Here is a 15,106-nt window from a genome sequence, read left to right on the forward strand (position 1 = left end):
CTCTTTCAACATGATGAGTGGTTGTGTAAACTTTGATGCTTCCTCGGGGTTGTATTGATCTGTGTTTATCCATCAATGTAAGTGATGTGGAATGTCCTTCTGTATATGCTTTTCTTTTTTTTTTTTGGTTAATGAATAAATCTGCTTTGACCTATGGGAGGGCAGAATATAGCCAGACTGGAAGAGATATAAAAAGAAATTAGGTGGAGTCCAGGAGAGGACATGTAGCTACTGAAGTAGAACTATACCAGAACTTTTCCAGTATTACACAGCCATATGGTGATACATAGATTGATAAAAATGGGTTAATTTAAGGTGTAAAAGTTAGTTAATAAGAATCCTGAGCTAATAGTCTACGTAGAATTGTAATTAATATATTTTCTGTGTAATTATTTGTGTTTGGGCAGTTGGGAAACATAAGTACAGTCTTCGTTTACATAAAAGATGAGAACATTTTGCATTTCTGACAGCTACATTCTAGGCATATGGCATGATTATTAGTTTAAGCTTTTTACATTTTCCCCTCTACCTAGAATCTTGTGAGGTCCCATGGTTACAAAAGTGTTTTATTAGCAATCTTAGCCCCTGGGATTGGCACTAAGGTAATAGGAGTCCAAGGGTCAAGTGAAATGTGTCCATGAAAGGAAGGGGATGCTCTAGGGCCTCCCAGCTTCAGTGGCTGGACCTGTAGCTCAATCAAATACAGAGTGAATGATTTGCAACCCTTTGGTTGCAATTCTGAGCTCTTATTCATCAGTGTGGAATAGCCCAGACACCTCTTGACAAAAAATGGGATCTTTGTAATTTTTGTGATTTAAGTTTGTAATCATAGCTCCCCCTTTCACTACACTGGACTGAATGTGGTCAAATCTGACTCTCACTGTTACAGTGTGAGTGGTGTAAGAGATATTTAATATGGGGCCTCTTTATTCAAAGGTAAAGTTTGAGGGTCTTTGCCACAAAATGAATACTTGAGACCGCCTTAGGAAAATGGGGAAGGTCTTCAGTAGGCTAGGAGGGAGGTCTACCATTTTCATCATTGTAGCAAAAGGAATAAAATAACTTGAGGAGAGTGGAAGCACTGGCCCTTTGTGACCTGTTTAGGGCAAAGGTATGAATTGGAAAACCCTTGCACAGAGAGGAGAAATGTCATACACCATCCTGTTGAAGGTGAATGCCCTTACTACCTTATTCAGTGAAGGAAGGTCCCATTACTGCACTTCAGCTTCCAACTCTTCTTTAGAGCTTCCTCATCTTGTGTTGAGTCTTAGAGAGTTCAGGCAGCAATGAGAGCCTTTTTCAATGTACCTGGATGGCTGTCAACAGCTAGGTCTCCTCTTTTTTTTAGGTTGTTTTCATAGTCCATGTCTGGGCAGCAGTGATGGGGTCAGTTGATTTCTAGTGATTGGATTGAAAAACAGCTTAGAATTCAGTTTCTAATTCTAAAGTTATGACAGGGGCCCACAACCCAGAGTGGAGCAAGGCAGTTCCCTAGCCACCAGCACCAAATATAAAAGGTTTAAATCATTTTTGTTTAGAGTAGCATATTTTGGAGGTACTTCAACGACAGAATGGAATGTTTGAGGATGATGCAGTATTATTCAAAATAACATCTCTAATGTCACCTTGTGAATAAAAGAAATGCATGAGTTTCCTGGAGTCAAAGACAGTGCTTCCTACTCTCCCTTGTACAGGTGGATAAGGTGTAAGTACATATTTTTTAATGGAGGGAAGGATGATGGCCCAGTCTGACCCAGGGTGGTTTTCATGAAAACTTCAATAAACAAAGTATACATGAGGTCTCTTGTAAACAGGGAAGTTCTGACAACCTCTTCTCAGAAAGGGAAGTTCTGAGACTACCTTCAGCAAATGAGAAATCCCAAATGTCTTTATTCACAGCGAGGAGGGCTCCAGTCACATTTTGTAGAACACTACTGTGCGCTTCAATCATGATCAGAACAGGAAGGTCCCAAGGCATCTTGGATAATGGGGAAATGTCCTGGCTCTACACTAACATCAGCTATTTTTTTTCAATGCAAACGCATACCTTGTGTGAAATCTTTGAGAGTCTAAGGCAAATCTCCTAACAATCTTCCAACAGGCTAAGTGGTTATTCAAGCATTGATGTTTCCTCAAGGTTGTGTTCAGCTGTACATATCTGTGAATGAAAGAAACAGTGCGTTTTTGATAACCAAACTTGGAGACAGATGTCTTGAGAGCTTCTGTCCTGTAATCTTAAAGCAGAAAGTTGTGAGATCCCATTGTTCTCATATGTGTTTGTATGGTTGTCTTGGTCAGACGGGCCAGCTCCAAAGCAATCTTAGTTACTAGGGGAACATGCGAGGTCACCAACTAAAGAAGGTAAGCTTGATGGTTCTTTAGTCTTAGAGTGGACTAAAGTGCTAAAGATCAGAGGATGGAGGTCTGAGACATCCCTTGTATACAGGGGCCAGTTTCGAGAGACCATTCAATAGGGTTTGATTTTTCAGATTTCCTTTTGTGGAAACTGAACTTCTGAAATCCTCTTCCTAGATGGAAGTAGATAATTGGCTCACAAACCTTCAGGGAAGATCATGAATGTCTGATACTTGTTTTACTTGGTGGTATAATCCACTCTTGGTCTGACACCCCTGTAATGAGAAGATAAAAGACAGAGTCACTTGGGAGGAATGGGAATATATAAGGACCATATAACACCAAACAAATATTTTAGGGTAGGGCTCATTGGAAAATGGGGTTTAGGAAAATCTACATCTTAGGAGAATTCTGACATCCTGTTCCATGTATTGAGAAGGAATATGTGAAGAAGAAGAAGAAGAAGAAGAAGAAGAAGAAGAAGAAGAAGAAGAAGAAGAAGAAGAAGAAGAAGAAGAAGAAGAAGAAGAAGAAAAGTAAAAATTCTGAGCCCAATGTAAGAGAGGAAACCTCTGAGACCCCACTGAAAAATGAGGACAGAATCGCCTTTGGGCAGAGTGTGAAAGTGTCATACACATTTCTGTTGAAGGGGAATAATCTTGGGCACCTCATATAGTGGAGAAAGTTCCCAGCACTGATCATGAGCTTCCAACTCTTATTCATAGTTTGTGTTCCTTCTGAGAGAGACAAGGCAGTAACAATCTATGTCTTCTTCCAAAGACCTGGATGATTGTTCCTGGCTAGGTTACTTCCTGTAGTTTGTGTTCAGCAGTCCTGATCTCGGAAGAGATGTTGAAGTCATTCCTTTTATATTGACTGATCTGAAGGCAGAAGGCATGGGGTTCTATGCTCTGATTGCCAAACCTGCCTATGGGAACTCAAACCAGAGTGGACTATTGTCCCTTGTTTATAGAGAGAGTCTCCCATAGACCTATTCCTGAATAGCTTGATAGAAGACCTATTAAGTCATTCATGGAAGGTTTCAGGCCCCATGTTTGAAAGGGAGAGTGTTTTGGGAAGGTAGGTAAGAGCCCTAAGTTCCAGAAAACATCAGAGAGAAGATGAATTCCCCAGGTTACTTTGAAAACTAGAAGGATCAACCAATATCTTATCAGGTCCAAATGTCCCCACACTATGGAATACCCATGTGTTTTGGGGCTCTGAAGCTTGGTTTCAAGCAATCAGAGTTTTTTTAATTGATTTTTATTGAGCTCTACATTTTACTTTGCTCCCCTCTCTGCATCTCCCCTCTTCTTCAACTCTCTCCCAATGTCCCCATGCTCCCAGTTTCCTCGGGAGATCCACATGGGAAGCAGAGTTTTTCTCTTACAGATTGGTTGGCAGCTCCTAGCTCTGTGTCCTCCACAAGCCTTTCATCAGTAGCACAGGTGTATGAGACAAGATGAGACCACTCCATTTCTGGTAAGAATCTTAAAAGTAAAAGGGTTTAATCAGGGAAAAGTTTTTTACTGTTTTGTCCCAGGATATCAGTTCAGAGTATTATGACATCCCTTTGGTCATTTGGGCATGCCTGAACACCCAGGTTAGAAGGGAAAAGATTAACATCTTCTCAGTGAGAGAAAGAGAGCTGAGGTTTCTGTAGATAAAAGTGGTTTTTCTGAGGAAGCCAAGGTCAGGGAGTGCTTATTTGGAGTTTACATGACAAAAAGATGAACATCTGAGTGAGTCTTCATGTCACTGGTCTGGTCTGTATCCCCTTAATCAGATGAGTTTCTAACAGTACCCATGAAGGTAAATGGTGTGTCTAAAGTCCCCTTTTTCAAGAAAAGTAGAATATAACCACCATCCTTCACAGGGTATTTATTGTCAGAGGCTCTCATTGGATCAATATTGTGTCTACAGTTTACTGAAGTGCAAATCTCGGACCCATTTATTAAGAATAATGTCTGAGGTCCATTCCATAATATCAGGAATTATATGGGCCCTTCACACGAAAGGAACATCTAAACCTCCTTTGAACAGACCGGAAAGATGTAGGACTCCCTTTATTCCAGGATGAAGATCAGATATCTCCTTGACCAAAGGGAAGAGTGAGTAGCCCTGTAAAGAAAGGAGTTTCTGAGACCCATAAGGCAGGGGAGATATGATCAGAATGTGAAAATCCCATATAACCGTGATCAAAAATTCAATTGACTTTGATACCTCATAAGCTCCTAGAATTGCCTCACCATCTAACTCTTCTTCATAGTTTAGGATGCCCATATCTTTAGCTTAATCTGCAAAAGACCAAGCATAAATATCAGGATTCATTAAGATACTTGGTGGAAGGCACAGTGTGGTTGATGCCTAAGAATTCTGTGCAGGCAAAAAGGAGAAGTCTACACCATGGCTACTTTATTTAAGGAAGTGGCATGGGTTCCTGGATTTGTCTACTCTTCTTGACTTCTGTGAACTAACCACAGTGACCAATGCTCTTTGTTCAATGGTGAAATATTCCATGTGCCCTTCATCAGAGGGAAATTTCTGAAGGCCATTTGGGCAAGGGGTATTTTTAGGCCCAAGATTTCAGAGCAAAAAATAATAATAATAAGGTTTTGGAAAGGAGACAGATCCCAGACCTTGTTGGGCAAATGGGAATGCCACTGCTTACCTTTTGTAGAGGAGAAGATCCAGGCACTCCCTAGTCCTTCTCCAACTCTTCAGTGAACTCTAGAAAATTCTTATCTCTGAGGACTCCTTTTGAGGCTTAACGGCAATCAGAGGGTTCTTCTTACAAGCTGAATTATAGTCCCTAGGTCTGTTCCTTACTTAAACTCTTGATAAGCTGCACAGGTGTAGACATGGAGGACAGGCATATATCTGGTGTGCAGCTTGAAAACAGATGATCTTAGATCCCAGGGTACTTTTATTCTGACATGCAACTTCAATCTACAGTTCCATGAGGTTCCTTTGGTGGTCAGAAGCATATTTCCTAGCCATTCAGTTCTGAGGGAGAAGCTCTAGTCTCGATTAGTTATTTGGTAGACCTGAGTCGGCCATGAACACAAAGAGAAGCTGTGATGTTTACCTAGTAATAGGGAGTCAATCTCAAGTACCTGTAAACCAGGTCTGAATATTTGAGACATTTTTCAGTCACCGGGCCAGTTCTGTAGCTTACTTCATCAAACAGACATGTCTCAGATTCCCCCAGTAAAGACAAAGAAAGCAGCATGTTACAGAAACCCCCCTTTGGCAAAGTATGAAAGTCAGGGGCTACTGTGGTTGAAGGAAATAACTTTAAAATCCCTCTTCATAAGACAGTGCATCAAGGTGTAAGCTTCCTCAAGTAGTGAATTAATTTAATTTTGAAGGGAATATCTAAGACATGATGGAGTTGATAGCTGGAGGCCTGAACTGTCCTGATTCTGGAATAAATCTGAATCCCCAGTGTAACTTAACAGAAATTCTATGGCTCATTAATTCTAAAGGGTTTGTATTTGTGGCCTTCTTGGGGCATTGTGGAAGTCTGAGGCCTCTTTACTTCTCAAGTTATGTCTCAGGCTTCCTTCAGCATTGAGGATGTGCATGGCACCCTTGTTCTGAAGTTGTAAGTATGAGGTCCATTTGGGCAATTAGTGAATGTCTGGGGTCTCCTGGTTCTCAATGGAATGGTGTGTCAATATTCCCTTGAACACCAGGTAATGACTGAAGCTTTTTTTGTTGACGGGTTTTAGTTTACTGGTAAAAGTTGTGAGTTACTTTTGTTCTAGACAGAAAAGATTGAGGCCACCTTGGCCATTGGGAAAGATATGAGACCCCCCAGTAGTGAAGGAGAGGTCAGAAGCTCCCTTCATCCATACATCCATTTGGAATAGCTCTGGTTCTGTATTGATAGGGCTATAGCCTGCTTCAGAATTAGTGGAGTGCATTCTGCATCTGGTTCAGAAGAGATTGCCTGAGCACCCGGTAAGCCCTTGAAAACAATCTGAGCTCCACTTCAGTCGCTGGGAAAAAGGATGAGTCCTCCTGGGCCTGAAAGAATAAGTCTGGGGCCCCTTTGTCAGAAAAACAATGGAGAACCCCTGTACAGAATGAGAATGAAGCATCCACAGACAAACAGGGAATTGTGAGTACAAAATTTTCTGTCTTCAGAGACAGAAAGTCTTATGCTATTTTGAGAAATACAGAAAGGTCAAAGACTCTTGTGGGAAGCATGGGATATCAACAGTTAATTTGGGAATTAGAGAAGTCTGAACATTTCCTGATCAAATCTTCATGGGAACATAGAATATCCATGTCGTGCAGGGCAGGCAACACTGTGATCAGTCTCCAACCTGCTAGGAGGCAAGTCTCAGCTAGGTCTCTGTACCAATTCAGCTATCTACATCTGAACATGAAGGGTGTGATTTCTTTATTTCTGATGATCAAGTTAAGGCACATATACTGGGTTTAGGGCATTGCTGGGTGATCTAACATTCTAGAACTTCAGGCACCAGGGTAGTTTTATTTTTGGGCAGAGGCTTTGAAGTCAGATGATTAGAATAAGAAATACCCAGAACCTGCTAGACAGAGGGAGTGATATGAAGTAAGTCTAGGGCCACATTAGTCAGAAGAAGCACATGCTATTCTCCGTGGGTAATAGATTGTATATCATGTTCTATGTAGAAAGTGTGACCTATTAATAAACAGATGGAAAATGCCTGCCTTCTTTATAGTCAGATGGACCAATCTGATGCCTCAATGTGCATCTGAGATAGCCAGGAATGGAAATCAAATGTTTAACAGGTGTTTGATGAGAAGGGAAAGTTATAAACTTCTGTTGTTCATGTGGGGCACAAAGTAGGAAAATATGGGGCTGTGAATAAGAAGATCTAAAGATGGCATGATAAGAGAGAGTAGGACCCAGGATCCCCTCTTGAGATGAGCATCTTTAGAACTTCGGTTTGACAGGCATGTAAGGTTTGAAGCCTCCATGGGCAGAAGGTTTATGTTGGAGGCTTCTTGGAGCAGAAGTTGAAGTTCTAACCCACTCTACATTAGAGGGCACATTTCTGAATTCCCTTTGGTCACGAGGAGCAAATGTGAGGCTCAGTGATTTAGATGGGCTATTCTTGAGGCTCTCTCTTTCAGATTGAAAGATTCTAAAGCTGCCTTGGACAGGGTGGCCATAGGAAAGTCTGAGGCCCCTTTGGTCACATTGAGAATGTCTGATGTCTTCTTGAGTGGAGAGGGAAGAACTCAGGCTCCTTTTTTGCCGCGGGATCCTTCGGAGACTGCATGAGACTGAATGTGAATATCTGTGCCCTCCTAGGACAGAAGGGTCACATATGGGGGTCCCATGTTCATATTGGAAGGCTGTGTCTTTGCCTTGGTAAGAGAGGGAAGATCTTAGGTCCGCTAGTTGAGGTCGGGTATATCTGAAATTTCCTTGGACAACAGGGAATGATGCACCACTCCCTTTTGGAATTGGTGGATACATGAGTCCCCATGGTACAGGAATCCAAGTCCTACTCCCCTCTCTGGCACCAGTGGAAGGTTTGTGTCCCTCTTGAATGGAAAGAGTGTGTTTAACGTTCTCCTTTGTAGAAACAGGATGTCTGACATCATTGCTTTGGGACAAAGAGGAAGATTTGACACTCCCTCTGGGACTGTCTCCATCTGGAGATGACCTGAAGCTTTCTTGGGCTTCAGTGGAAGTTTTGATGACTTCTTGAGTATAAGGGAAATGCCTGAGTCTTGTTCTGGGAGAAGTAGAAGTAAGGCTGGAAGTCCCATGAGGAGAGGTAGAATGTCTGAGGGTCTCTTCATGAGAGGGAGAAGTTGCTATATCCTCTTCTGTAGAAGTGGAACCTTCTATGCTCTGTTGGGGAGTAGTGTCAGGTTTCTTGTCCCTTTTGGCAGATGAAGCATGACTAAATCCTCTTTGCGACAAAGACAGATGCTTACAGTCCTCATGTTCTGTATGGGAAGCATGAACCTCTGCTTTGTTAGAGGGGGCCTGTTCCAATTTAGTTTTAATAGACCTGGAACATTTATGGCTGGCTTGGGGAGGTGCAGAACTTCTTCCACCCTTCTCATGAAATCGTGAGGATCTGAAGCCTCCCTTAGTGATGGAAGGTTCTATGCACTCTTGATGAGTAGCTTTTGGTTTCTGGTCCCTTTTAGAGGATGAATGCTTAGACTCTATTTTGGACAAAGAGTGTAGTTTGCAGCCCTGGTTTTCTGAATGGGAAACATGAACATCTGCTTTGTTAGAGGGGGCCTGTTCCAATTTGATTTTGGTACATCTGGAACATCTAGGGCTGCCTTGTGGAGATGGAGAACATCTGAGGCCCACCTCATGAGATTGTGAGGATCTACAACCTCACTTTGCAGAAGTAGTAGTGAGGCTGTCTTTGGGCTCAGTTTTAAGCCTTGCACCAACTTTGTTAGAAACCAAATCTCTACCCACCCTTGTGGGAGAATGGTGAAATTTCAGGCCTTCATCTTCTGATGGGACAGATTTGAGGCATGATTCTTTAGGAGCATGTTTCAATTTTGTTTTCTTTGATTTTGAATGTCTGGAGCTACCTGGTAGAGAGGGAGAACATCTGAGATCTTCTTTAGGAGGGTAACTAGATCTGAAGGTCAATTCTGATGATGCTGAGTGTGAGACACTCCTTGGAGGATTAGAGGTAGAACTTGAGTCCTTTCTGTCATATATGGAAGATGTGAGTCTATTTTTGGCAGAAGGGAATGATCTTAAGGCATCAAGTTTTGAAAATGAATATCTGACATCTGCTTCAGGAAATGGAGCATGACTCGCTATTTTTTTTGCTAGAATTGTAATGTCTATGGCTTTTATTGGGATAAGTGGAATATCTCAGGCAGTCACCATGAGAATGAATAGGAATAAAGTCATCATGTGCACAAGTGGACAGTCCCAAAATCTTCGCTGAAAAGAAAGTTCCTACACCTTTTTGGGTAGATGGTATAGGTTCTAGAACACTTTGGGATGTTTTGGGGTTTCCAAGAGCATCGTTGAGAGGTGTTGATGGCTCCAGATTCCCTTGGTCATATACTGAAGGGTCCAGAGTACATTGTTCAGAATTCAAATATCTCAGAGCCCCAAAAAATATTTTAAAGATTCCAGAGCACCTACTACGGAATCTGAAGTCTTACAAACCTCTTTGGCTGTTGGCAAAGGTTCTGAGGTCTCTGGTATAAGAGAAGGTTGCATATTCTGCCCTGAAGGAGGCAGATATTCTAAAGAATCTTGGGAAGTTGTTGAAGTTTCCGTAACACCATTGCTAGAAGACTGTATTTCTAGAATGCTTTGGGTAAATAGTGGAGTTTCTAGTGTCCCATCATCAGAGTCAGAAAGTCCAAGCATTCCTGGATCAGATGATGACTGTCATAAAGACACAAAGTCCAAAGAAGGGCCTGAAGCTTCTTGGGATGACAAAGAAGTATCTGGACACGCTTGAGCAGATGGTGAATATTCAAGTGATTCCTGTGCTGATATCGACAGACCCAGAGCCTCTTGTGAATGCAATGAATTTCCTGTATAGCATTGCTGAGATGGTGAATGTCCTTGTACAAATGAAGATATTTTCTGGCAACCTTGTTCTGAGGGGGAGAGTGACCTAGTCGCAGATGTAGGTGGAATGCTTCTCAGAGACCCTTGCTGAGGAGGAGAAGGTCCCAGGGATTCCTCCAGAGATACTGATGATCCTATAATTTCTATTTCAGATACAGATGGCCCCATAGTACTTTGGGCAGAGAATGAAATTTCCAGAGATCCTGGGGGGCTGAAAACATCTCTGAAGTTCCTGGGGAAGAGTCTGATATATTACAGGCCTCTTTGGTAGATGACAAAGGTTCTGATGTCTCTGGCATAAGGGGAGCCTGTTGTAGAATCTGTACTGAAGGAGGCAGATGTCCAAGAGAATCTTGGGCAGGTGAAGTTTCTAAAATCCCATGGGTAGAAGATGGTATTTCTAGAGTGTGATGGGTAGATGGTGGTCTTTCTAGTGGTCCCTGTGAATATTCAGATAGTTCAAGATCTAATAGATCAGATAATAATAATGACTGTCCTGAATGCCCTTGGTCCAAACAAGTGCCTGAAGCCTCTTCAGGTGACAAGGAGGTAACTGGAGACCCATGAGCAGATGGTGAATGTCTATCTGCTGATATGGACAGACCCAGAGCCTCTTGTGAATGCAATGAATTTCCTGTATAACATTGCTTTATTGGTGAATGTCCTTGTACAAATGAAGATATTTTCTGGCAACCTTGTTCTGAGGGGGAGAATGACCCAGCCCCAGATGCCAGTGGAGTGATTCTCAGAGACCCTTGTTCAGGAGGAGAAGGTCCCAGGAATTCCTCCGGAGATACTGATGATCCTATAATTTTCTTTTCAGATACAGATGGTCCCATAGTACTTTGGGCAGAGAATGAAATTTCCAGAGATCCTGGTATAGATGGAAAAGTTTCTGAAGTTCCCGGGAAAGAGTCTGATATATTACAAGCCTCTTTGGTAGATGACAAAGGTTCTGATGTCTCTGGCATAAGGGGAGCCTGTTGTAGAATCTGTACTGAAGAAGGCAGATGTCCTAGAGATTCTTGGGCAGGTGGTGAAGTTTCTAAAATCCCATGGGTAGAAGATGGTATTTCTAGAGTGTGATGGGTAGATGGTGGTGTTTCTAGTGGCCCCTGTGAATATTCAGATAGTTCAAGATCTCCTAGAGTACATAACGATAATGATAATGACTGCCCTGAATGCCCTTGGTCCACACAAGTGCCTGAAGCCTCTTCAGGTGACAAGGAGGTATCTGGAGACCCATGAGCAGATGGTGGATATCCAAGAGCTTCTTGTACTGATATGGACAGTCCTAGATCCCCTTGTGTAGACAATGCAAGTCCTGAACAGATTTGCTGCAGTGGCGAATCTCCTAAAGGCACCTTTTCACCTGGAGATATTTCCTGTAAACCTTTGCCTGTTAGTGAAGTTCTATCAGGCCCCATTTGAGAGGAGGCAGTTTTCACAGACTATTGGTCAGATTGAGAAAATTCTAGAGGTTTGTGGGAAACTGTTGGCGATCTCAGTATCACTTGGTCAGTTTTAGAAGGTCCCGCTGCACCTTTGGCAAATGTTGAAAATGTCAGTGTCTCTAAAATAGATGTCAAAGTGTCTATAGACCTTGAGAGAGATTTCAAAGTACTATAAACCTCTTCAGAAGATGGAAAAGATTTTGTTGTCCCTGAAGCAAATTGGGAAGTACCCAGAGGCCGCTCCAAAGAAGTCTGAAATTCTAGAACACTTTGAGCTCATGGTATAGTTACTATAGACCCTTGGACAGATGATGGAGTTTTCCTAGCATCTTGTGTAGATAGTGATGTTCCTAACATATCTTTTGAAGATTGAGAAAGTCCACAATCTTGTGGAATAGATGATGAATATACTAAAGCCTCTTGGAATAAAGAAGGGCCTAGATTCTCTTGGGAAGATGTGAACATTTCTGGAGACTCTTGATCAGATTTTGAATGTCTTACAAACTCTTGTGCTGATATCGAAGTTCCAAGAGCCCCTTGCATGGATAATGAATCTCCTAAACACCCTTGCTGAGGTGGTGAAGATCCTAGAAACCCTTGGGCAGATATAGACAATTTGGGGGCACCACTGGGCTGATAATAAAGATTGGGAAGTCCCGAGTACAGATGGAGTAGGTCTCAGTGAACCTTTGGAAGATGGAGAAAATTGAACAGATTTTTGGAGAGATGATGATGATTCCTGAATCTGTTGGTCAGAATCAGAAGGGAACATAGCACTTTGGGAAGACAGCGAATGTCCTAGAGTTCCTGGGAGAGGTGGCAAAGTTTCTAGAGTCAGAGATGAAGATTCTGAACATTTCAAAATCATTTGGGAACATGTCAAAGTTTCTGATGACTCTGGAGTATATTGGAAATGTCCCAGATACCCTGGGGAATGAGGTTGAAGTTGCTGAGCACCATGCACATCTAATAGGCCTTCTATATCTTTCTGGAGAGAAGATGATGTTTCTAGAGTAACTTTGGAAGATGACAAATTTTGCAATATTCCCTGGGCAGAGAGAGAAGGTGTATCTCCTGGGACAGATGGTAATTGTGCTACAGACCCTTGATTATAAGAAGGGTCCTGCACTTTTTGGGAAGATGTGGATGATTCTGGAGACACTTGGTTGAATGAGCAAGGTCCTAGAGACTCTTGTCCTGATATAGACAATTTCACAGTTCCTTGAACAGATAGTGAATTTCCTTCATAACCCTTCTGATGTGGTGTTTGTCCTAGAGTCACTTTTGTGGGTACAGACAGTTTCTGCCACCCTTGGTCTTGTAGGGAATGTTCCAGAGTATCTGATGTAGATGGGGTAGGTACCCAAGACTCTTGGGAAGACGACGAATGTTTCAGAGAAGTTTTGGTAGTTGGTGAAGATGCTAGATGCTTCTTTGAAGATATGGACAGTTCTGAGTTATTTTTGGAGGAAAGAGAAAAGCTCCCAGCATCTTGGAGTGTAGAATTGAAAAGCCTTTGTGTCCTTGAGTCAGATAGCAATTTTTCTACAGACCCTGGGATAGACAGAGCAGGTTTAAAACCCCCTTGGGCAGATGGCAAGACTTTTAATGCCTCCTTTGAAAATTGGGAATTTCCCTCAGTTCCCAGGGAAAGAGACCTGAGTCCCAGATCATCTTGGGCATATGACAAAGGTTCTGTTCTCCCCTGACTATCTAATGAAGGTTTCCTAACCTCTTGTGCAGATGTAGATGTCCCTTAAACACCCTGGGCAGAAACAGGAAGTGTCAGAGTCCACGAAACAGATGGAGACATTCCTAAATCCACTTTGGCAGGTGGAGAAGATCCTAGGGTCACTGGAGTAGAGGAGGAAGATCCCACATCTCCTCTTGAGGAATTGGATAACACTAGATTGCTATGCACACAGGTAGAAACTTCCAGAGTATTTTTTCCATGTGAAGAAAGGCAAGATCCCCCAGGTTCTTGTAAAGACAATGAAGGTTTGGAACTCACTTGAACAGATACGGAAATCTTCAATGGCTCTAGGAAAGATGATAGAGTCCCTTGCCCAGATAAAGAAATGACTGTTTGCCCTTTTGAAGAAGGCATAGATCCTAAAGTGTCTGAAGCAGATGGATTTGTTTGTTGAACCCTTTGGGCAGACTGCCAGGATCCAAGATGTTCCAGGGAAGAAACAGAGGGTCCTAGAGTGCCATGCATAGGTATAGAGAGACCTAAAGTCCCTTCTACAGACAGGGAAGGTTTCACAAGGCATTGGGAAGAATGGAAAGGACTCAAGTTTGCCTGGGAAGATATGGAAAGTTCCAGAGGCCCATCATCAGATACCACATGTCCTCTGGTAGCTTTTGAAGTTTTGCATACACCTGGTATAGATGATAAATATCTTGGGGACTCCTGGGGAGTTAGTAAAGGTTCTACAGATGCTTGTGCTGTGATAGAAATCCTTGGAAACCATGGGTCAGATTTCAAAGTTTCTACTGTCTTTTTGGCATGCTGGCTGAGATACTGGGTAGATGATGAATATGCTGCTGTGCTCTGGGCATACATGGACTGTGAGCATGTATGTTGTGTATGTGAGGAAGTGCGTGAGAGCCCTTGGGCAGGTGGAGGATGTCCTAGACTCCTTTGTGCAGATGTGGACAGTCCCATAGACTCTTGTGGAGATAGGCAGGAACACACAGTTCCTTGAGTACATTGAGAAGTTGCTTGACTCCCCTGGCCTAAGGAGTAAAGTCCCAGAGTTTCCTGAGGACAAGGTTCATATACTGAACTTCTTACATGAGATGGAGAAGTTCCCGATGTCTCTCTTATATGTGACAATTTCCCATGATAACTTTGTGTACTTTGAACTTTTCCTTGGATGTTTGCAGAAGATAACAAGGACCCTGGGGTGTTGAAATAGGAGCGGCGGGGATGCGTCCCCAACACCCTGGCCGCTTGGCTAGCTCATGCCCGAAATAACAACACACAAACAGTATTCATTTAAGAACTGTTTGGCCCATGAACTCTAACCCTTACAGGCTAATTCTCGCACCTGGACTAGCCCATTTCTAATGATGTGTGTAAGCACCCCAAGGTGTGCTTACCGGGAAGAGTCTAGCCTCTGTCCATCCTGGTGTCTCTGCTCCAGAGAGCAGAGCTGTCGGGTCTGTCTGGAAGCAGAGCAGAGTCTGACCTCACTTCCTCTTCTGCCCAGCATCCTATTCTGTTTATTCCACCCACCTATGTTCTAAGCTATGAGGCCAAGCAGTTGGTTTATTATAATTAACCAATTACCTTCCTCCATCACTGGGGTTCCTTTTGAAGATGCTGATGGACTCAGTGAACACTGAGCAGATACATTAAGTTCTAGAAGCAGATGATCAGAGATTAGAGATGCTGGATCACCTGGGACATGTGATGAAAGTCCTCTAGGCACTTTGTTAAATGGTGAAGGCTCTCTAGGACCTGGGACAGATGGAGAGTCTCCCACAGGCTCTCTGACAGATGACAAATGGCTAATATTCATTTGGGCAGGTTGAGATGATTCTAGATTACCAGAGAAACAATACAAAGGATCAAGTTCTCCTTGAGTAGATGAAAAAGGACACAGAGTTCCTTGTGCACACACGGACAGTTCCAGAGGCAATCCAAAATATAGCAAAGGTTCATGATATCCTGAAATTGCAGAAAGTTGGAACATTTCCTGAGAACCAGGGG

General features: G+C 42.7%; 1 long non-coding RNA gene and 1 pseudogene across 3 annotated transcripts in view; both read right to left on the reverse strand.

Annotated features, from left to right (window-relative positions):
• LOC126495814 (uncharacterized) overlaps positions 1 to 5,570 on the reverse strand; it is a 12,681-nt gene extending 7,111 nt beyond the window's left edge. Inside the window, exons 1-6 of one of the 3 annotated variants that reach the window (XR_007590244.1) lie at positions 5,027 to 5,570; positions 4,579 to 4,652; positions 3,746 to 3,845; positions 2,560 to 2,630; positions 2,048 to 2,158; positions 49 to 1,398 (exon numbers count right to left, since the gene is read on the reverse strand). This is a non-coding gene — a long non-coding RNA (uncharacterized lncRNA). Of the gene's footprint in view, positions 1 to 48; positions 1,399 to 2,047; positions 2,159 to 2,559; positions 2,631 to 3,745; positions 3,846 to 4,578; positions 4,744 to 5,026 lie in introns of those variants that run through there. The other 2 variants (XR_007590243.1, XR_007590242.1) reach the window with 2 other exon arrangements.
• A 2,182-nt stretch (positions 5,571 to 7,752) lies between these two features.
• On the reverse strand, positions 7,753 to 9,574 carry LOC126495813 (uncharacterized; annotated as a pseudogene).
• Positions 9,575 to 15,106: the final 5,532 nt, after the last annotated feature.

Source organism: Alexandromys fortis, unplaced genomic scaffold, assembly GCF_014885135.2.
Source record: "Alexandromys fortis isolate MF-2015 unplaced genomic scaffold, M_Fortis_MF-2015_v1.1 scaffold_635, whole genome shotgun sequence".
NCBI classification, from domain to species: Eukaryota; Metazoa; Chordata; class Mammalia; order Rodentia; family Cricetidae; genus Alexandromys; species Alexandromys fortis.